The sequence below is a fragment of the Ursus americanus genome, chromosome 4 (assembly GCF_024610735.1).
Source record: "Ursus americanus isolate L20-20 chromosome 4, mUrsAme1.1.p, whole genome shotgun sequence".
Classification (NCBI taxonomy): Eukaryota; Metazoa; Chordata; class Mammalia; order Carnivora; family Ursidae; genus Ursus; species Ursus americanus.
The window spans coordinates 29,193,004-29,216,065 of NC_142130.1; the positions used below are offsets into that span (position 1 = coordinate 29,193,004).

Below are 23,062 nucleotides of genomic sequence, written 5' to 3' on the forward strand. Positions count from 1 at the left end.
AACCCTCACCGGGGCTAGGAATTAATTGTGCAAGGTGCTGGGGAAGGGGTGGGGATGGGGGAACAGCACAATGGAGAACTTGGCCTTGAGCAATTCACGCTTTGGTAAAGGGAGCTAGAACAAGCCCCTAATGAGCTTTAATATAGAAAAGAGACCCACTAAGAGAAGGACAGATGAAGTGAATTCAGAGGAGAGGAAACTCCTTCTGCTGGGAGAGGGTTGAAGAACAATCAGGGAAGCATCCCTGGAAGTGGTGGCATCACAAGCATGTCTAGAAGGATGGGGGGGCTTCTGTTGGGCAGAAACTGTGGAAGTGGAGGAGGTGGGACAGGGTATTCTTGGTGGGGGGAAGGCAGGCAAGGAGGAAAGCGATGGTTTGTCAAGTTTGTTGGGCAATCATGACAGGGTCAGTATGGTTGGTGAGGCTGGTCCATCCTTGGAAGGTCACCGATGTTTGTGAAAGAGTTTCGGCAGCAGGCAGGGGGAAGCTGTCATGGCTTTCTGAGTGGACGAGTGATGTGGGCATAGCCACCTTCGAGAAAGTGAGCTGGCCGCAGTGTGTGCATGCGTACACGTGACCTGGCCAACCTACATGAGCTTCCCAGAAGATCCCAGGAGTAACAAGCTGTATTCCTAACTCCTATTGGAGGAGCACTTCACAGTTTGCACCTGTATTCCTAATTCCTATTGGAGCCACACTTCACAGTTTGCACCTGTATTCCTAACTCCTATTGGAGGAGCACTTCACAGTTTGCACCTGTATTCCTAACTCCTATTGGAGCCACACTTCACAGTTTGCACCTGTATTCCTAACTCCTATTGGAGGAGCACTTCACAGTTTGCACCTGTATTCCTAACTCCTATTGGAGGAGCACTTCACAGTTTGCACCTGTATTCCTAACTCCTATTGGAGCCACTTTACAGTTTGCACCTGTATTCCTAATTCCTATTGGAGCCACTTTACAGTTTGCCAGGAGCCTTCGCTGCCTTTACTCTTCCAGTGCCCACAGCACTGCTGTGAACAACTTGGCGGCATTTCTATTTTCTGTCTCGGGAGACAGAGGACTAGCCCCAGGTCCAACAATGAGTCAAATTTACAGCCAGGATCCTGCCCCCATTTCTTCTGATCCCAGATCCTGGACTTTACTCGGCACCAGCCCGGCAAACCAGGTAAGAAGGGAAGGGTCCGTCCCCGAACACCAGCCCTGGGGTATTTTTTCCCTTCATTAAAGAATGCGTCAGGGCTACAACATTAGTTTGGTCAAAGGGATGGGATAGCGTGTGTGTACGGCGTGTGTATGTGCGTGCACAGGCCCATGGGGTGCTTTAGAGTAAGCTGAGATACTTGGCTAGCAGGTTTTCCTGTTTGTCTTCCAGAAGTATAGCCATGGCCCTTATCTGGGGGAAGTCAGTCCTACAGCGGTGGCGCCATAGCGCTCCCACCAGGGCTAGGTTTGCGAGGGATTGAGCTATTGTGCTACTAGGGGAGGAAAGCACAGGCCTTGTCTTTGATAATAGGATTAATAAGGAGAAGCCACTGTCCCAGTGGGTCCTTTGTCAGTCTAGCCTGTGAGAGAGAAAGGAAAGCTTTCAAACACCTCCACCACCGATCACTAAAAGCCTCTGTCATTTATTGTCCTTCATGTTCTTCTTCCTTTCTTAAAAGATTTATTTATTTATTTATTTTGGGGGGCTGCAGAGGGAGAGGGAGAGAGAGAGTCAAGCAGACTCTGCTGAGCCCTGTGCCGACGCAGGCTCGATCTCACAACCCTCAGATCAGGACCTGAGCGGAAACCAAGAGTTGACCACTCAATCGACTGTGCCACCCGGGTGCCCCCGTCCTTCATGTACTCGATCACGACCTTTTACCCAGGCGTTTCGGGGTCTGGACTTCTTCATTTGTAAGATGGGCATGGGTGTTAGGGGTACCATTGTACCACTTGTTCTGAAAGAACCTTCCCAGTTCTAAAAGGCGGGGAAATGCAATGTCACTTGTGGTTCCGAAGTTGACCGGAGTGACTCAGGTGTAGTGATAAAGGGATGGATTCAGCCATGTCCAGTTTCGAAGGATCGAGAACCACAGGCAGGCCTGGGGCAGCGGGTGCTCATTAACAGCTCGTGTTTCTCCAGGAGTTTGTGGTTCCAATGTGATGAGATACTTAAGCTCCAGGCCAGATCAAAAGGCCTAAGAATGGCCCCTTGGGCCACTTGATCCAGGAAGACCCTGAGGAGCTGTGATTCCAGAGGAGTGCTCTGGCCCCTCAGCTGACAGAGGGCTCAGCAAATGACTGGGTAGCCTTGAGAATGGGAAGGGAGAGAAGAAAGGGCATTGGCCAGAAGGATGTGTCTAAGCTCCTAGGGCCACCAAGTTAAATCTTTCCACTTACCTGATGGAACCCCAGCTGGGGCTGTGACTTGCCCAATACCACCCAGCTAATTGGCGATAAAACTAGCTTTTAGGGGGCAAGGTGGGCCCTTTGCAGGATGAAGGAGGTGTTAGGATGGAGGTGAAGAGAGGACCAGAGGGAGCTGGGTAAGGTCCCGAAGGGGAAGCGGTCGAGCATCTCACAGTGAGGAGGGCTGATGTACGCTTGGAAGATGGTGAGCAGGAGATGTCCTCTTTTGGAGCCCAAGGGCTTGTCTGCACAGGGAGGAGATGAACCAGGAAACTGCAAGTCTCACCAAGCTGGGATGCTCAGTGGTCCCATCAGAACATTGCTGGGGATCTGGGGGGAGAACTGTTCCCGCATAAAAACTGTTAAAGGACAAGCATTCACATTGTTGGATAGGAAGTGACAGGATGACATGTGGGGGAGCAAGATAGGGCAAAAGAAAGTGCTCTGAGATAGAAGACGGCTAAGGACTGGGTGGGGCTGGTGGTGGAGAGGGAGAAGAGACAGAGTCAGCTCATTCAGAATTGAGGGAGGAACAGTAGGAATCCATGTCAGGCTGCCCTGCTGGGTACCATTCCAGGGTGTAGACCGAAGACCTGGGTTCAAGTTCTACCTCACTACCTACTAGCTGTATGACCTAAAGAAGTCACAGCATCTGAGATTTGGTTTCCTCGGTTGTAAAAGGAAAAGACTACTCCCTACCTTGCAGGGTTGCTGAGAGAGTTAAATGACACAGAATATGTGGAAATGTTGGAGTTTAGTCATATGTGAGTTGGTTGATTTATTCCTACATGCAGCAAGCATGTGCTAGGTACCCACGGTGTGCCTGGAAAATAGTTTAGGCACTCAATCAGTGTGTCAAAATACAAAGTGGAGATAGAAAATAAATTCAAATGGTCTATTTTTGAAGTCTAGAGTAATCACAAGTATCAGGGACGTTGGCATATGGAACCATCAGAAATGTGAATGAGCTGCTTGGTACTCACCATTTTGGATGTAGCTGGTGGAGAAATCGGATCTATCCAGTGAATATTGTGACTGGCAAGATCTAATGGAGGGGAAGCATGGATAGATGTCATCCAGAGACAGTAGTGGGTCTCCTTCAACACAAAAGAAAGAGTCTGGGATTTCACAGCCCGAGTTTGGCTATTTAAACCGGTTCTGAAACACTTTTTTTTTTTTCCTACTATAGGGACGGTGGGCTTCTATCTTCTCAGGCCTAAGCTTCAGAATGCTGGACATAGATGGTTCCTCTAAATATGTTTTATTCTATCTTTTCCCCTCCATTTGAGATCCTTAGGGTTTTTAGGAGTCTACGAGAATTGCAGTAGGGATTTGCAACCTATTTTCAAAATTTCAAACATCCTATAAAAAACCACATGTCCTTACAATGAGGTTTTATTTGGCTAGAATAATATCAACCAGCCCTGTTGATCAGAGCCTCTGGTGTGTGCTTTGATGACTAGAAAGGAGAAATAAAATAAAGCCTGCTTAATAAGTTCAGTGTGTTTAGAAGTCAAAAATCTCTCAAACATGGGGGCCTAGAGCAATAAGGATCTAATAAAAAAGATTGAAAATATAGTTGAAAATGTTGGTAACTATGACTTTGATTCAACTCTTCCACTTTCCAATTACGAACGCAAAAGCCAGAGAATCGAAGAAATTTGTCCAAGGTCAGAGCTTCTCTGTGGCAAAGTCAGACCCAGAACCCAGACGCCAGGCCACTGGGCTTTTTATCATGCTTCAGTGTTCTTGAGTATGGTTTTGAAGTCTACTTAAATTGGTGTGTGGGTATTAGTAAAAGCAAGTCACCTTCCTAAAATCACTTCCTGGGTAGCAAAGGGGAAAAGGATTCTACAAAGGGCTTTTCCTTGGGCCCTCCTCATCTGAGCCCAGTGTCCTGATGGGTTGTTAGTTCAGCTCATGTTTGTCTGATGGAATTCGCCAAGGCTGGGGGAAGACTGACAGGCAGGAACGCCCTGGGAGCTTCTTGGGGGGAGATGGACATCCTCTCTTTATCTTCAAAGCAAACGTTCAGGAAGGGAAATGGTAACACTTCCCAGAATTCACACTGAAGCAAAACACAGATGACATATCAGACTGACGTCTCATCCATGAGAGACAGAGGCGAGATCGCCGGGGGTTGCTGAGGAAATGGGTTGTTCATCAGCGGAGAGCAGGATAGCTAGAAACCTCTCTAATCTGAAAAAGGGGCATCTGGGTTTTCCAAACAGGGAATTATGCATAGGGCCCCAAAGTTGTGAGCTGTTGAAGAAAGGCGTTTAGTTGAAATGTGTTCCCCAAGTTTATCAGTTAATAGCAGAATACATTTCAACTCTTTATTAGGGCACAAGAATTCTGGGAAAATAAGGTAGGATGAATTTAGATTCATAACGGCCAAGTGGCCATATATTTCCATTTGGGAAGGCTAGAGATGCCTTGTTTGAAAACATCTAATGATTACATTCGGAACATGCAATTAACTTTCCTGTTTGGGGGCTTTCATAATTTAATAAAATACTCTGCATGGATCCCTTCAAGCTGTCAAGCTGTCTAATTTCCACTGATCTGAGATTTCATCGTGGTTCTGCTTTCTTCCAATGAAGTTGAAATACTCTGGTTCTAATGGGATATACTTAAAAGTGACAGAACTTGCATTCACTTTTGCCTTCTTCATGAAAACCACCTGGATCTTTCAAGAAAGCAAATCTGATTATGCTGTTGCTCCCTGCTTAAACCCCCATGGTGGCTTCCTATTGTTATTAAAAGTTAAAACCTCTTAATGGGCCTTATTGGGTCTTGTAAGCCTGGCATCCCCCTACCTCTCTGGCCTCAACTCCTCTTACTCTAGCCATCTGCTTTCTTTCTTTCTTTCTTTCTTTCTTTCTTTCTTTCTTTCTTTCTTTCTTTCTTTCTTTCTTTCTTTCTTTCTTTCTTTCTTTCTTTTTAATTCCCTGTAATCACCAGGGTCCCTCCTACCACAGGCCCTTTATCTATGCTTCTCCCTTCACCAAATACCTTTCCCTCCCCTCTTTACCTGATTGCCCTTTAGATATAAACCTACTTGTCACTTACCCAGGAAAATTTCCTCTACACTCCTGTCTATATCAAATTCCCCATTTACATGTGCTCAGAGCACCATGAACTCCTCCTTTATAGCCCTGAAGACAGTTCAACTTTAATTTGTGTAGTTATTTGGTTAATGTCTAATCCCTCCATTAGACCATGAACTTGAACATGTGAGGACTATCAGTCTGACTACTGGGGTTGAGACAGAGCCGGCTACGTAGTCGCTGCTCACGTGTATTTGAGAGAATGAAGGGATCATTTCATGTTCGGTGCCCAGTGGGTACTCATTAGAGTAGCTGAGTGAAAGTGGGAAGAAGAGAAGCATTCGGAGCCAAGAGAGCGGGGTCCTCAGGCCCGCCTCTCCACTAACTTGTTCAGTGCCTTGGCCCTGGGTCAGGCCGGTCCTTTTCTAGAAACCAGGGCCTCCTAGCAAGGCAGGAAATGGAATCACTGTATGGTGCCGTGTGGAATCAGAAGGACCTGAGGTTGGATCCTGGCTCTACTGGCTTCTAGCTGTGCAACTTTGAGTCTGTTACTTTCCCTCCCTGAGATGTTATTAATTTGATTAAAATCTGTGCAAGTTCTCCAAGTTTAGAAATCTGTGAGGGCCCAAGCAAAGCCAGTGGCAGTGAGAATGGAGAGGAGATGGAGCAAAGAGGTAGTTTGGACGGTGGGGAAGGGTACCAGTGAGTCTCAGAGTGTGGTCCTAGGACCGACAGCAGCAGCAACACCTGGGACCTTGACAGGACCGTAAAGTCTCCAGCCCCATCCCACACCTACTGATTAGAAACTATGCAGGTGGACCCCGGGAACTGTGCTTTAAGGAGCCCTCCAGGAGATTCTCATGTGTCCCCAAGTTTGACAACCCCTGGAGGAGAGGTTGAGGGTGAGGGAGAGAAAAATCTTGAAGGCAGAGGAGATGCTAAAAAGCAAATGTAGCCCATCGGGACTCTTTAAGGGCTTGGCTTGCCTGTCTCTAACAAGACTGACTCCCTGGCTTCTGAGGCATATGGGGTGGAGTAGAGGAATCGAATGTAGGTCATCTGCAGATAGAAAACCCACTTTCGTGAGGGACATTAAGGAAGTTCTAATCAGGGAGAAACATCTTGATTTCATGACATGTCCCAACATAGCTTGAAATAGGACAAGGCCCTGGGAAATGGGACCATCCCATGCACCTGTGTCCTGCAGCATCTGGCAATCCCAGACACAGGGAGAGTCAAACAACACTGAAGAGACTTAGCTATTTCCTTTCCCCGGAAACATCCTGGGCCCGAGTGATCCATTTGTGCCTGAGTGATCTCTCTTTTCAAGAGGGATCCAAATAGGCGCTGTGCAGTTCACAGGAACGCTTTCTGTTCTTGCCAAATAATCAGAATATTTAATAGCTAGGACCTTGAGGGGATGATGGCTAAACGCAGCCCCACCCATATCACCACAGAGTTTTGAACAATAAACCCAACATCTGGTTTCTTGTCTGTGACATTACCATTGGGATGCTGTTGAGACCAGGGAGCCATCGTTGTTGTAAATCCACAGAACTGGGAATCCACTGAGCACTTTCTTCACTGATGTATTCTGCACATGCTTTGGCTCTATTCTTTTTGCGTCTGCTTGTTTTAATCAATATGTTATATATCCATATGTTGACAATCAATAGTTATCTCTGAGGTTTTTTATCCTCCTTTGTATATCACAAAGTTTTTCCAAGGAATGCATATTGTCATCACTATCATCATTATCATCATCACTATTATTTAACAACTAGTGTTCAAAAAGGGAGGAATCTCTAGAAGATGAGGCGAGAGAAACATATTCATTTATTCACACATTTGATAAATATTTATTGAGTACCTATTATGTGCCAGGCACTGGGGACACAGCAGTGAATAAAATAAACAAAGTTCAGCTTTCATAGAATTTATATTCTGTTTGAGAATACAGATTATAAATAATAATAAGTGATTAGATAAGCATATAGTACACCAGAAGTTTATACGTGCTCTGTCAAAAAAAAAAAAAAAAGCAGGAAAAAATAGAAAAGGTCAGAGAAGTCAGAGAAGAGGGTAGTCGGGGAAGGCCTCGGTGATAAAGAACCTAGAAGAAATAAGACAGTGGGCCATGCAGACGTGTGGGGGAACAGCCTTCCAGGCAGAAGGAATGCCAGGCACAGGGTTCTGAGATCGGAGCTCGCCTGGAGCATGGATGGGGCCAGTATGGCTGGAGTGAAGGAGGCACTGGAGATAATACTAGAGATGGGTTTTGGGATGCTTATGAGGGGCCGGATAGAGTAAGATTTTCTAGAACGTTGTAATAGGTTTTGCTTTTACTCTGAGCAAGGTGGTAACTGTGGATTTTGTGCACAGGATTTTGCACACTGGCTTCTGGGTCTGAACAGGAATATTCTGGCTGCTACTTGAAAATAATAATAGTGGAGTAAGGGAGAGGGCAGAGAGACCAGTAAGGAAGCTTTTGCAATAATCCTGGTGAGAGATCAGTGAGATTTGATTCAGGGTGATGAAATAGAGGTGGTGAGCAGTAAGGATTCTGGATTTCTGGTGAAGATAAAGATGGCAGGATTTGCTGACTCGATTAGGTGCAGGGCAGAAAGGAAAGGTAGAGCCAGCTACGACTCCAAGTTTCTGGCTTGTACAACTAGATGAATGGAACCGTCTTAAATTGAGATGGGGAAGACAGTGGGGGAGAGGTTAGGGAAGGATATTGGGATTTCAGTTTGGAGAGATTAAATTTGAGAAATCACACATACTGAGGTTGGAATTTAGGAAGACATACTGATGAGTTTTTGGTATACAAAGCTAACAAGAGATTCAGCTTCTAGTGATCCTGGGAAAGATAGACTGGAGGCAAGGAGACTAAAGGCAAGGAACATGCCAGGAGGCCATGGCCATAGAGCTGACAAGGAAGCCCCCCGAACAAGGACAGATGGGAATGAGGAGAAGAAGCAGAGTTGAGAGAGATACAGGAGGTAGGCTCAACTTGACGAGGTGGCAATATTACATATCAAGGCCAAGAGATGAAGACCAGCCCAAGCCATGTTCTCCAACATGAAGGTTCACAACCCATTACAACAGACACTGTGAAAAAAGTTCCCATGTTCCACCCAGGACACCAAAACTACGGGGCCGTGGAGGAACAGAGGCAGCTGTTTCAAGTTCTGATAATAGGTAAAATATGAGACATGTTACTTATTTGAATATCAATCCATAGTACCCAAGCTTCAATTTAAATCCTTGGCCCTCTGTGTAAGTAGAATTGGAGTAGAGTTTTGCTGTCACTATGCCACCATTCTGCTGTCTTCTGGCATTGGCTTGCGCTCCTGCGAAAACTTTTCAGCATTTCTTCTGGGCCGTATCTATTACCCAAAGCAATACATAATGGACTAGACAGGATTATTGGCCCAAATGACAAAACCAGATGTAATATGGAAGAGATTTTTGTTTTTGTTTTCGTTTTTTTTCCCCCCTATATCCACACATATAGCTTTGGCCTCACACAGTTGTTCATTCTAAATAGGAAGATTCATACCAGGGACTATGAAATAGGCAATATGGGGTACAGAACCACCCGCCAGTCCTTTCGGAGTAGGAAGAAGTGAAGAAGCGTTCCTCGGGTTTCAGTTCCTGGCCCTGGGAACCTTAAACTGTTGCTTAAAGGATGTAAGTTTTTTTTTTTTTTAAGATTTTATTTATTTATTCGACAGAGATAGAGACAGCCAGCGAGAGAGGGAACACAAGCAGGGGGAGTAGGGGAGGAAGAAGCAGGCTCACAGCAGAGGAGCCTGATGTTGGGCTCGATCCCACAATGCCGGGATCACGCCCTGAGCTGAAGGCAGACGCTTAACCGCTGTGCCACCCAGGCGCCCCTAAAGGATGTAAGTTTTGGACTCTGAAGGGGCCGCTTTCTAGGAGACAGCACGGCGGAGGAGTCTGGGTTGGACATGGGGGCCCTGATAGTGCTCTGCCACTTCCAAATCCTGAGATTTGGGGCGAGCTGTGTCACCACTCTGAGCCTCAGTGTTCTCACCCGAGATGCAAGGATAATATATTCCCTTTCTTAAATGTCTGTCAGGTTTTTCTAGAAAGATTATGTGAGCCTCATAAAATGAGTTAAGAAATAAAGTTTTCATGTCTATTTTTGTGAAAGAGTTTGTGTATAATTGGTACTATTAATTCCATGAATACTTGATAGAACTCACAACTGAAACCATCTGGGCCTGGAATTTTCTTTGTGGAAATGTTTTTGACTGAGATTGTGAATTGAATATTTTTAATAGACATTGGGCTATTTAGATTTTCTGTTTCATCTTGAGTCAGCTTCAGTAAGTTATGTTTTCAAAGAATTTGTTCATTTCATCTAAATTATTGACTATTAACATGAGGTTTGTAATATTCCTTATTACCCTTTTAATATCTATATATAAAATATTCCCTCTTCCATCCTTGAAATTGGTCATTAGTGCCTACCCTCTTTTTTTCTTGATTAATTTTAATAAGGATTTATAAATTTTATTAATCTTTCAAAGAATCAACTTTTGACTTTGTCAATTTTCTCTATTTAAGGTATGTATTTCCTTTCATTGTTTTCTACTCTTATGTTTATTATTTCTTCTATATCAGATTTAACGTGTTCTTTTTCTAGCTTTTCAAGATAGAAACTTGTATCATTGATTTTAAATGTTTCTTCCTTTTTAATATAGGTAATTAAACTATAAACTTCCCTCTAAGCATTGCTTTAGTTGTATACCATAAATTTTAATATATTGTATTTTCTTTATTAGTTCAAAATTATCCAGTTTTCCTTGGAATTTCCCCTCTGATTCATGTACTATTTAGAAATGTGTTATTTTATTTCTAAATATTTGGTGGAATTTTCTAGATAATCTTATTCTGATTGGTTTCCAATTTAGTTTCATTGGTTTAGAGAACACAGTCTACAGGATTTCTGTTGCTTGACTGTATTGAGATTTATTTAATGGCTCAATAAATGTTTGATCTTGGTCATAGTTGAAAAGGATGTGTATTTTACCCTTATTGGGTAGAAAATGTTCTATAAATATCAATTACATGTTCTTTGGATCTATATCTTTACTGTTCACTTTTTTGTATACTTATTGTATTAATCACTGAGAAACAGGTTCAGAGCAATCTTTTTAAAGCACAAATCAGAATATGTCCCTTTCAAAATAAAATTCTCAAAGGCATTTTGATGTACTAAAATAAAATTCAAACTTCATAGGATCTCTAAGAGGTCACATGATATGGGCTATGCCCTGCTCTCAGATTTCCTCTGCCTGTACTCCACAGCCCCCTGACCCCCAGCTACTCTCCAGTCACACTGGACTTTCTTCTGTTCTCCGAACCTACTAAACTAATTCCTACCTCAGGACTTTTGCATTTGCTATTCCTTTTGCCTGAGATTATTCACCCAGATAATCACATGTCTGGCTCCTCCATACCCCTTCGGCCTCAGTTCAGGTGTCCTTGCCTCAGTAAGGCCTCCTATGACCCCTATATCTGGGGCACTTTTTAGCACATCATCCCGATTTATTCCCTTTGTAGAAGTTTTCACTGTTAAAATTAACTCTGTTCACTAATATTCTTTTTTGTGGTTTGCATGCCGGTTTTGCTGAGTGCACACCATCCCCAGAGCTGAGAATAGAGCTGGTTTATAATGGAGATATTTAATAAATACTTGTTGGATGGAAGGGTGGTCTGGTGGGTGGAAAGACGAGTAGGTGGACTATCAGCCTTTACGTCATTCAACATTATCTATGTTGTTTCAGAGTCACCTCTATCTAGGAGTCAGGACTGGACTGTGAGTGTTTACAAACAGGAACTCCTTCTACTTCACCTCTGTGTCCGACTCAGCATGGTGATCACTCATTAAGAGGTTAGTGGACAAAAGCAGAGATGACCCAGGTACTTCCTAAATACTCTGTGCACACCTTTGTCGGCAGTCACTTTGTTGCCTCTCTCTTCTGAAACAACTAAACCAGAGCTTGGCACAGGGCCTTGTACATAAGGTATGCTCACTATATATTCACAGAAAAACAGAAGAAAAGAAAAAACAAAGGCAGAAAAGGACTTGTCACAGCTCTAGTGAACACACTGATGGCAAGTTCCAAAGCCAAAATGTCAGGAACGGTCTCCTTGCCCTTTGTTATCCAGAGAAGTCAGAAGAACTTCAGCTTTTCAGTGGATGGCCCATTTCACCTCCAATCACAGGCCCGGGAAGCAGGGGATGTGGAAATGAGTTTAGAAAGTCATGGTTCTTTCAGTAGAGTCCTGCAGTCTAGAACAAGTATCATAGCGGTAGCCCGGAAAAATGGTAACCAAACACTTTCATGCACATCTGACTAGTCACAAAGGCTTAATTGTTTCTTAAATGTTTGCTGGAAACGAATACTCACTAGTGATGAAGGGGTGAGGAACGTGCCTCACAGACCATGAAATCATCCCCCACGCCCTGACCGAGTGTTGAACATCTGGTGTTCTTTCCCTTTGAAGGATTCAAATTAATGTGAGAATTTTAAAATTTTATCATTGTTCTATGGGATACTGAGTTCTTTAGAATTTCCAGAACGTTCTTCCCACAGGACTGCAAGCTCCTTATCTGTAACTGCTTGTGCATTCACCTCCCGCCATGCCTGCCACATGCTTGACCCCAGTTTGTACTCAGCAAGTAGGCCTTGAGTTGAAAAGATGCAGACTTTGAGCTGCATTGTTTTCCTGCGAGGTGCAGAAATACTGAGGTGGTCACTCGGCCTCTGTGGCTCTGCTCTTCCTCTAAGCCACACGAGCCCGCTCTGGCTCTGCAGATCTCGTGGGAGGGGCTGTCCACGTTGCTTCTGAACTTCATTCTCTTTGTCTAGAATCGGAGGGAGAGCAGGGATTCGGTGGGGTTTTGACATATGGTATTTCTGTTTCCATACAGTAACCAGCCAAACCATTACGGAATATTAGGTATTTTAAAGAGTGGAAAGTCTACTGCAATTTGGCTTCCTTAGACAGAGATATATAATTTTGGAGAGGCGTGAACATTAGGACTAACCTATTTTGGACTAAAAACCAGTACTATATTCCAATAACAAAAATCAGTAAATGCTATATGTAGAAGTAAAGGCTAGCCAGTGCCCAAAAGCCAGGGTGCAAATTGACTGTGATTGCAGAGCTAAATCAAGACTCAGATGCATGTAATTTATCTGTCAGATCCTAATGCAATACACCCCAGGATTCATCAAATCAAAATCTCTGATGTTAGCATTGTGAAATGGAGGCTTAGAACAAAAATGTTGAAGATTAAGAAAGTGGAGACATTTCTTATCATATACGACTTTATAAAAGACATATTTTAGGTGCCTGACATGTATATCCATGATGTATATTACAACAGTTTGGACTCACTAGCTTATTTTGAAATTTAAGAAAAAGGATTGTCTATCAGAAAAGTCAAAGCTTGGGGTGCCTGGGTGGCGCAGTCGTTAAGTGTCTGCCTTCAGCTCAGGGCGTGATCCCGGCGTCATGGGATCGAGCCCCACATCAGGCTCCTCCGCTATGAGCCTGCTTCTTCCTCTCCCACTCCCCCTGCTTGTGTTCCCTCTCTTGCTGGCTGTCTCTATCTCTGTCAGATAAATAAATAAAATCTTTAAAAAAAAAAAAAGGAAAGAAAGAAAAAAGAAAAGTGAAAGCTTGAAGGGACCTTCATGACCAGACTGTCTAACGCTGTCTACGAAATAAGCAGATCGGCCTTCAGCAGCAGGGGTTTCCGAATGCCAGTTCTTGGACTGGAGCCAGGCTCCCGTGGTGTGATGCATCACCTAGCAAGTTTATTAAACAGGCAGATCCCTGGAGGTTCTGAGTCAGCCAACCAGGTCTGGGAACCACTGCGTTCAAGGTACTCTCCCAGACACGACATTCAAGGAGCCAGCGACACCAAGCTTGGCCCTGCCCTTCGTCCGCAGGGTGGTCAGAGTGAGTTTGGAAAGGACCTGGGGTCCATCTGCGTGGGACAAGCCTCTGTGGTATCAAAGACTTTGGGTCCCCAACCGTTGTTCAAACCCCTCAATTTATAGGTGACACCCTTCTGGTTGTCAGTTGCAATCCCATAGCTCCACTTGCCATGGTCCAGTTTCATTCACTCCTATCACGAGTCATTTCTGAGTGCCTGCCGGAAATGCAGCAAGCAGTTAGTGCAGTTTCCTCATGAGTCCAGTGAGAGTGACAGGCAAGGGCATGGAGTTCCAACCCAGACATTCCAGAAAAAGGGCAGGGTACTGGGTGAGCATCTGGGAGGACCACCTCACCTAGATTCAGGGGACTCCGCTGATGCTGAGAGATGAGTGGAAGTTAGTCAAAATGAGAGAAGACTTGTTTGACTCCATCTTCTGGGGATGAACACATTTCCACTTCAAGCTTAAGAAAAAAATGGGGATAAAAAAGATTGTAGGGAAGCAAACTAGACAACCAGTAATATCTGTCGTGGAAGCCATAAAATCATTCAGTACACACTGTTAACTTCTTAGTTTTGATAACTGTACCGTGGATTTGCAAGGTGCTAACGTTAGGGAAGCCAGGTGGAGGGCATACAGGACCTCTCTGTAGCATCCTCGCAACCCTTCCGTAACTGTAAAATTCATTGAAAATAAAAACAAATCATTTGAGATAGGACAGGGGACAGTCCCCAGGTGCTGACCGTGGGGATGGCTGATGTAGGCACATTCGAGAGATATTTAGGAGGTAGAGTGAGGAAAATGGAACCAAATTTGACCACAAGTAGGAGGATGAAGGAGAGGGGTGCTCTGGCCAACAAGGGGCTATGAGGCACGACTCCCTGGGATGGAGAACAGAGAAAGACAGGAGAGCAGACATGCACATGGTAACTTTGAGGTGTTTGTGGGAGACTCGGGTGGAGATGGTCACAGGAACACTTGGTATCTAGGTCTGGGGCTCAGAAAAGGAGTCAACGCTAAATATAGAGATTTAGGAATCAACAAGAAACAAATGAGCACAACCTGACCAAGAAAGTAATTGAAATAATTGAAGGCAGATGAAATTGTCCTGAAGATGGTGTCTAGCGTGATAAATAAGAAATGGATGGAGGGCGGGATGTTAAAGAAGGAGTTAGACAGAGAAAGAATAAATTGAAAAGAATACCCAAAGAGGAAGAAGGACCACTAGCCAAGTATGATGTGGAAGGCAAGGGAGGAAGAATTTTCAAGAACAAGTTCAACCTTCAGAAAGCTCAAGCAAGATAAGAACAGCAGTGACTGGGTTGTTGACAGCTTTGGTGAGTTCAATCTTTATCTCTCCATGAAATGTTTTGGATAGTGCAGAAACAACATGGAACAATTGGTGAATATTTTTAAGTGCTACTTTGATTAAATAAGTCCTGAATATCAACCAGCCTGACATTATGGAGAAAATATGTGTGATCTTGAGTGTTGGGCAGGCTGAAGTTCAAGTCGTGGCTCTGTCACTTGCTGAGTGACCTTGAGCAAGTTACTTAATGTCTTGAAACTCAGATTTTCCACCTGTAAAATGAAGATGGTAATACGCATCTTTCCCTTTAAGGATTACAGACAGTGCGTGTATGCTCCCACTGTGGTATTTGGCACACAGTGGGTGTTCAACAAATGGCAGGCATTATTATGGGCCCTGTGGTCCTATTCCGGGCTCTGACACATCCTGTGCATCCATGTACTGGGTCTCTAACTACAATGTACTGAAACAAATTGGTCTTTATGACTCTCTCCCAAGCCCAGCCTCTATCAGGCTGTCACCTTCTTAAGGGTGTCTTGTTCAGCTTAGTTTCCCTATCAGCCAACACAGAGCAGACATCCCAGATGGGACCTTCATTCTGCAGGATCAGAAGGAAGCCTGAGAGGTGGACCCGGCCCTAGATATGCCATGGGAAGATTTGCTCTACTGAGATGGCATTGGAAGATAGATACGTACTCACATGGGTCTGCAGGGAGCTGAAGATCATTTTTCAAGCTGTGCCAGCAACCTAATTCTGGAAATCTCCAGGAAAGGATGGTGAATCAGGAAAACTGATGAGGATACTTGGCACTAACAAGTTGACTGAGTCATCCAAATTCACACAATATGATTCTATAATTATAGAAAGTAAATCTTTCTGAATAAATAAAAAAAGGAGAAAAGAAAAAGAAGGGGGGAAAAAGACATGGAAATCAGGATAAATAGTCTTTAAGAATTGTGGGCAGGTATAAAAAGGAATCTGGAGGAGTAGGGGCTTGAACATCTATGTATGAGAATCTTCAAGTCATTCAAATTGTTCCATGAGAAATATCTCTGAAGCCAAGGGCATTCTAGGTTACCAACAAGTGAGAGTTCAGGATGGCTCATATGCCCATTACATTAATTTCCTAGGGCTTCCAGAACAAATTACCACAAGCTGGGTGGCCTAAAACAACAGAAACTTATTGTCTCACAGTTTTGGAGGCCGGAAGTCTGACATTAAGGTGTCAACAGGATTGATTCCTTCTTGGGGTCTCAAAGAAAAAAATCTGTTCTATGTCTCCCTCCTAGTTTCCGGTAGCTGCTGGCAATCCTTGGCATTCCTTGGCTTTTAGAAGCATTGCTCCAATCTCTACCTCTGTCTTTACATTGGCATATTTCCCTGTGTGTCTCTATGTCCAAATTTTCCTCTTCTTATAAGGACACCACCCCCCCCATGACCCCATCTTAACCTGATTACATCTGCAAGGACCCTATTTCTAAACAAGGTCACATTCACAACTACCAGGGGTGAGGACTTCAACATATCTTTTTGGGGGACACCATTCACCCTGTAAAACTTGCGGGCTGCTCTGCTGCCCTCCCACCCTCGCACACTGTTCCCTAGCCTCTGAGAGCTCTTTGCAGTTCTTTACCTGCTCCATGTTCTCACACCTGTACGACTGCACACGTGCTGGACCTTCAGCCGGGAACATTTTTCTCCACCCCTTCTCTTCCACACGAGCGACTCCCATTATCTTTCAAAACTCAAGGACAGTTTTCCTCTCCTGTGAAGCTTTTCCTCCTTCTGAGCATCTCTCAGAATCAGTTGCTGGATTTTTGGTGCTCTCTCCAAACCCCTCTGCGTGTCTTGACTGTGACATTGAGCAAAGGTAGACTGTGAGTGACTACTGGCGTGTCTGCTCTTCCCACTAGACGGCAGGTTCTGTGAGGACAGGGACCATAAGTTTTTATCTTTGTAGACGCTGTGGCTGTCACACAGTGGATATCCAGCTATGTAAGGTCAGCCCCTGATAGCCAGCTTTACTCGGTGCTCTGGGGCTTTCTCCGGGTCTGATTGAACAGGACAGCCTGGCCAAGCTAAATGATCCATTCCTTCTAGCCCAAACCAGCACTTTCCATGGGGTCAAGTGTAGGCTGCCAGTGAATTTCCAACCTGATTTCCTCTGCTTCCAGTCTCCCTGGGAGGTCTTCATGCTGGACCCAGCAGGCCCAGCCCGGTGAGAGCTGGCGAACTGGGCCAGTCACTCCCCCAGTTGCTCTAATGGGGACTGCAAACAGAGGCGGTTGGCCCATGGGTCCCAGTGCCACAATGCAGCATTCAGTGGCCACTGTGGGCTGCCTGTATGTGTGTGTGTGGGCAGCTTGCGGTCCAAGGCCCAGCAAAGTGCCATAAAAATGTCGGGCCTGTGCAAAGGCCAGAGTTCTTTGGGCGTTTTTCTCTCCTTGCTAGCGGTTTTCTTCTTAGTCATCTGTCTCCTTAAAATAGACCCTTCCATTTCTCCCTCTGGGGCTCCTGCTCTCTAATGCTCTTACTGACAAGCACAGCAAAGCAGAGGTCAGAAGAGAAACTGCATAGATATAAATGGCATTTCAGAGCCAAAGAGTTCTCTAGAAAGAACGTGTGTCTAGTCCAATCCTTCTTGCCATAGATGGGGAAACTGAGGCTTGAAATGAGAAGAGACTTGCCAAACATCACACAAAAAGCTGTCCAGAGGGAAAAGGATAGAGCCTGATTCACTGACCCCAGCCCAGGGCTCTTTGCCCTCGACCACACTGTCTCCACCTGTCTCCTCCAGGAATGAAGAGTCAAGTTGTGATGCCATTCTATGACAGAACGTGCTATGGAAAGAGTTCACTTGAACCCCTCCTCTGCCTCTGTCCACTTAAAAGGGCACTAACTATTCAAAGAGGCACTGTCCCCATTCAAAGGGACTTCTGCCCAGGACCGAGACAGAGTGGAGACAGTGTTTGCAGTTCAGGGCGGTGGCCATCAGCACAGCATGAACATTGGAGACCACATCTCATGGAGAATTATAGAGGTAAAAATGGATTTGGATGCTGACACCAAATTCAAATAGAGCCAATTTAAACCTCTCATTAAAACAAAAACTGGTTCATTCTTCACCATTCATTTATAAGGCCCAAGTGTTCACTTCAATTAGTGTCTTAAAAATAAAGGGCAGGGGAAGGATACTTAGATTCCTTTGAAACACAAGTCAACAAGAACCAAATTAAACACCAGCTCTCTCAATCTTGGGTGTTGATTCTGTCACCACCTTTCTTTAGCCATTCCCTCCCCCCCAGTCCCCAACACCAGCCCCAGGGCAGCGATAAACAGAAGTTCACATTCCTCAGTCCAGCCTCAAGGGCCCCACCCCGGTCTGCCAGCCACCTGCCCTTATCTGCTTCGACTTCCCTTCTCGCTTCTTGCCTTATTGACACGAATTCCTTCAGCACGCACTGCACCTGCACTGCCCCTTTTTTCTTTGCTTGGAATTCCCTCTCCTCTCTTCCTCCCCCCTCCTCCATCCCCATTGCTTTTGTGTCCACCTGCCTGAGTTCCAAATCCACTCTCAAGGTCATAAAACAGCACTGCATCTCCCCAGTCTACCGTTTCCTCCAATGAACGTCCAAGGCACTGGATTTGCCTCCCCCGTGGGATGCGCGGATTCCAGCTGCACGGTGGTCGCCCTGTCCACTCCCATGTCCTTCTCTTCACTGCCTAACAACCCTGTACTGAAAGCCTTCATGTGCCAGCCATGCCCCCAGGAGCTCACCCCTTGATGTGGAAGACAGAAGACAGAATTAGAACAGAATAGCCACACCCATGAGATTTTTTTTTAAAGATTTTATTTATTTATTTGACAGAGATAGAGATAGCCAGCGAGAGAGGGAACACAAGCAGGGGGAGTGGGAGAGGAAGAAACAGGCTCATAGCGGAGGAGCCTGATGTGGGGCTCGATCCCATAACGCCGGGATCACGCCCTGAGCAGAAGGCAGGCGCTTAACCGCTGTGCCACCCAGGCGCCCCTACCATGAGATTTGATATTTATTCTGAAGACAATGGGCAGTCCCTGAAGGCTCTTAAAGAGGCAAAGGGATGATAGGAACAGATCCACATGGGAAGACTGTTCTTGGAGCGATGCAGAGGACACATTCGGTGAGGGTGGGAGTGTGGGTGTGATGCTAGCGATGGTACCAAAGTGAAGGTTAAAAGGCTAATTAAAAGGTTATTGCAATAATTCCAGCAAAATATTAAAGCATGCCCCAAGGGAGGAACAGAAGGCATACAGAGGAGGAGAAATGTAGGCTGGAGCTGCCAGGAAGTTGTGGTTGTAGTCAGGGACTCTGTACGTCTAAGACCCCAAGATTTCTAGCTGCGGCTCTTGTGTGGAGGGTGAGGTCAGCCGCCGGTACAGGAACTGTGGGAGCAGGACCGGGTCTGAGGGAAGGGCTGAGAAGGAGACTGGGGGTGAGACATCTGGATGGAGACGGAGACAGTGACATGTATGGATGTGGAGCTGAGGTCCCCAGTAGGCTATGGATACTTATGGGCATATTTTCCCTTCTGGCCCTTGGAGCCAGGCGTGGGGACTGAGAATTACTCCTGTCTGTCTTTCTTTCTCTCTCTCTCTCTTTCCTTCCTTCCTTCCTTCCTTCCTTCCTTCCTTCCTTCCTTCCTTCCCTCCCTCTCTTCCTCCCTCCTTTCTTTCTTTCTTTCTTTCTTTCTTTCTTTCTTTCTTTCTTTCTTTCCTTCCTTCCTTCCTTCCTTCCTTCCTTCCTTCCTTCCTTCCTTCTTTCTTACAGTAGATTTTCATTTGCTCTGTGAATCAGTGAAGGATTCGAGCCCCCAAATAGATGACATTAGTAAAAAGAAGGCAGCCACATTTACGGGATAGAGTAATGAGTAGTATACTTGTCCCCACGGCCACCCACAGCAGCTGTCTTCCCCTGAGCTGGAGAGGCCCATATTCAGGACACAGGACCACGTGTTGTCAAGTGTTCCCATCAGGCATCCCCACGAGTCTGTGGAAGAAGAATTGGTGGGTGTATTTTGGGTCATGCCTTTGGACAAGTCACTTTCCTTGGCCAGATTTTGGTTTCCTCTACTGTGAACTGGGGAAGATTGGATTGCAGGATCTGGAAAGTCATCTTCACATTGAAGATGCCTCACCCCAGAGATACTGTGAGAAAACACTGATGTAAAGAATGTAAAGAATTATAATCGTGCCTGACATGCCTCATGGCTCACTAAACCAGAAAAGGATGGCAAAAATGACTGTCAAACGTCGCTTACTTAAGACAACCAAGTCTTGGGAGAATGACTCACTGCAGTCTGCTTCTTCTAGAAGAACAGCAGTTAGCATTTGCTTTCCTCCACAAACAGGAGAGGAAGGGACGTCCTCACGTTGGGGATGTCTATGCCTGCAACCGTGACCCATGAACCGTGTCCGCATTTCCTGTAACAACTCACTTGGAGCAGAAAATGCAGAGCTTTTGTAATTGTCGATGCTGGAGGAAGGGGACGGGGATATGGAAAGACTGGAGCTTCAGACAGGGTGGGGTCTTGGTGACAACACCAAATTGATTCCCGGATTCCACCATGAGTGCATATGTCCTCGTGGGGAGACCACGGGACTGAATGCCAGGCATGATTTGGTTTGCAGCCTGGCTCTGCTACCTACTCACGATAGGACATGGGAGAGCCGCTCAAGCCCTCTTTGCGGGTATCTCCTTACCGGTAGAGTGAGAATAGTGACACCAACCCTGGGGAGTGATTATAAGGATGATATGAGAAAATGTAGGACCTGGCACCGAGGATGAGATCAGGGATGTTTAGATGCCTCTAGAGTTTTAGAAACATTCATTAATCACCTTCCACTTTTTCAAACCAAGTCCAGGTTGCCAGTGGGAGGATGGGGGGGTGCGGGCAGCTTGGGGTCCTGTGGCTATGGCAGGGGAGGAGGGGATCCCCTTCCTTCCTCTGCACGCAGAAGGGAGTAGGCTTGCTTCCTGCAGTCTTGGGGAGTCCTTTCATATGCCTAGGCTAGTGGATTAGGCAAATGCAGGCCACATTTTGCAAAATAGCATATGTGTTTGGGCTTGTCGAATGAAACTTTTGTAGGAGTGCTTAGCTGGTGAGATGTCGGTGATCTGATGTGCACACTTTTCAATCACAGGTCAATCTGTGGGCAAGAATTAATCCCCACTGCCTGCTCCTTCTTAGCTTCCCGGGGGTGGGGTACCACTTCGAATGACCTGGGGGTTGAACGAAATCCAAGATCTGTTTTCTGTTGTGGAGCATAGCAGGGAGGTGTCTGTGTTGAACTCAAGCCCCCCTGGCATCACCTCAGACTTCTTCCAGTGCCACCAGCAGTTGGGGTGGAGGTGTCAGAATGTGTGTTTGGGGGGCGGAGGCGTGAGGGCAGCTGGGGACTTTGTGTTACTCCAGAGCATGAAAGGACAGGCTGCATCCGGGTTATTCAGGTCAGCATTCATCCACTTATCACCTACTTTGGGTGCTAGACACAGGCAGAGCTGGGGGAGAGGCCATGGGGGTGCTGTGGGGTTTGGCTTCAAGGCACAGAGGCGACCAAGGAAGAGGAGCTCTGTGTGGCTACACTACAGAGCAAAATACAAGCACCCGAAAAGAAGTTTGTCCTGCCAATTCCAGCCTGCCCTCCAGGCCACTGGCCCTCACTCTTTCAGCCTCAGGCTTTTAAAGACATTCTAGTCACTTTTCTGGAATATTCCATATGCAAGTCACCTTCGTCTGAAAGGGAAAACAAAGTAAGAGAGATGCCTGAGAGATAAGCAGAGGATAGTCATGCCTTTATTCCTTCTCTCAGAAGCGATTTAGGGGGCTTTGGCACCCCTGAACCTGTCTACTTCTTTGATTTGTCCTTGGCTTTTGTGACCTGGCATGGAGGACGCCTCAGCTGGAGGCTGGCAAATGAAGGATGAATGAATGAATGAATGAATGAATGAATGAATGAATGAATGATACAAAGATGAGCATATCATGGTCCTGCTGCAGAGACACTGGGGGGCAAAAGTCAGAGTCCTCAATCACACAGTCAGCCACCTGCTTGAGCAGTCGGATCGAGGTTTATGCTTCCGAGCGCTGTATTGGCTCTACTCAAAATGAGTCCCATAGTGAGTGAGCCCAGCATCCTACGTGGTGAGACTGGAACCCCAATTATTGAGCTTGCGCTTATCTGGTGGCAAAAATTACCAACAGCACAAACATACCTGCCTTGTAGGTCTCATCGAAGGGTCAGCTGAGAACTGAATGTGCAGACCAGGACGGCCATCTCTGAACTGTTTATCACAGCATTTAAGACCGCACGCTGCCTCCTGCCTCTCCTTTCCTGCTGCTTTTTTTTTTTTCCTTTTCATCCTGGTAAGTGCTCTCTTTAATCCCCATCACCTATTTCCCCCATCCCCACCCCCTTCCTTCTGGTAGCCATCAGCTTGTTCTCTATAGTTAAGAGTCTGTTTCCTGGTTTGCCTCTCTCTCTCTCTTATTTCCCTTTGCTTATTTGTTTTGTTTCTTAAATTCCACATGAGTGAAATCACATGGTATTTGTCTTTCTTTGACCGACTTATTTCACTTAGCATTATACCCTCTAGCTCCATCTGTGTCATTGCAAAAAGCAAGATTTCATTCTTTTTTGGGGCCAAATAATATTCCATGGTGTGTACATATCACATCTTTTGTATCCATTTATCTATCAGTGGACACTGGGCTGCTTCCATATCTTGGTTATTGTAAATAATGCTGCAGTGAACATAAGGGTGCACGCATCCCTTTGAATTAATGTTTTTGGATTTGGGGGGTAAATACCCAGTAGTGTGATGACTGTATCATAAAGTAGCTCTATTTTTAATTTTCTGGGGAATCTCTGTACTGTTTTCCACAGTGGTCGCACCAGTTTACACTCCCACCAACAGTGCATGAGGGTTCCCCTTTCTCCACATCCTCACCAACACTTGTTGTTTCTTGGGTTTTTCATTTTAGCCATTCTGACTGGTGTGAGGTGCCTTTCCTGTTTCTTGCCCCGTGCTCACTTTGCTCGCCTGCCCTGCAGACCTGCTCCTCGCACACATCCTTCCTGATGTCATCACGCTCTTCCCAGCCTCCCACGTATCTCCACCTCCTTGACTTGGCTCATGGCTCTCTGCCTGTTCAAACTTTAGCCTCCTATAGAAGTCCTCACCAGTGAAGTTCTCCCCAACCCCTCCACTTGAGATGAATCTTCCTGCTCCGTGTTATGGAGGGTGGTGATGGCTCTTCTGTGAAGGAGAACCTTTGATGTG

General features: G+C 45.6%; 1 long non-coding RNA gene across 2 annotated transcripts; it reads left to right on the forward strand.

Annotated features, from left to right (window-relative positions):
- Positions 1-979: 979 nt before the first annotated feature.
- Positions 980-22,132, forward strand: LOC123802116 (uncharacterized). 2 transcript variants are annotated; one of them, XR_006782436.1, is made up of 3 exons: positions 980-1,170; positions 11,266-11,372; positions 22,006-22,132. It is a non-coding gene; the product is annotated as an uncharacterized LOC123802116 (long non-coding RNA). The 2 variants fall into 2 exon arrangements; XR_015724169.1 differs by having other exon boundaries at positions 11,266-22,132.
- Positions 22,133-23,062: the final 930 nt, after the last annotated feature.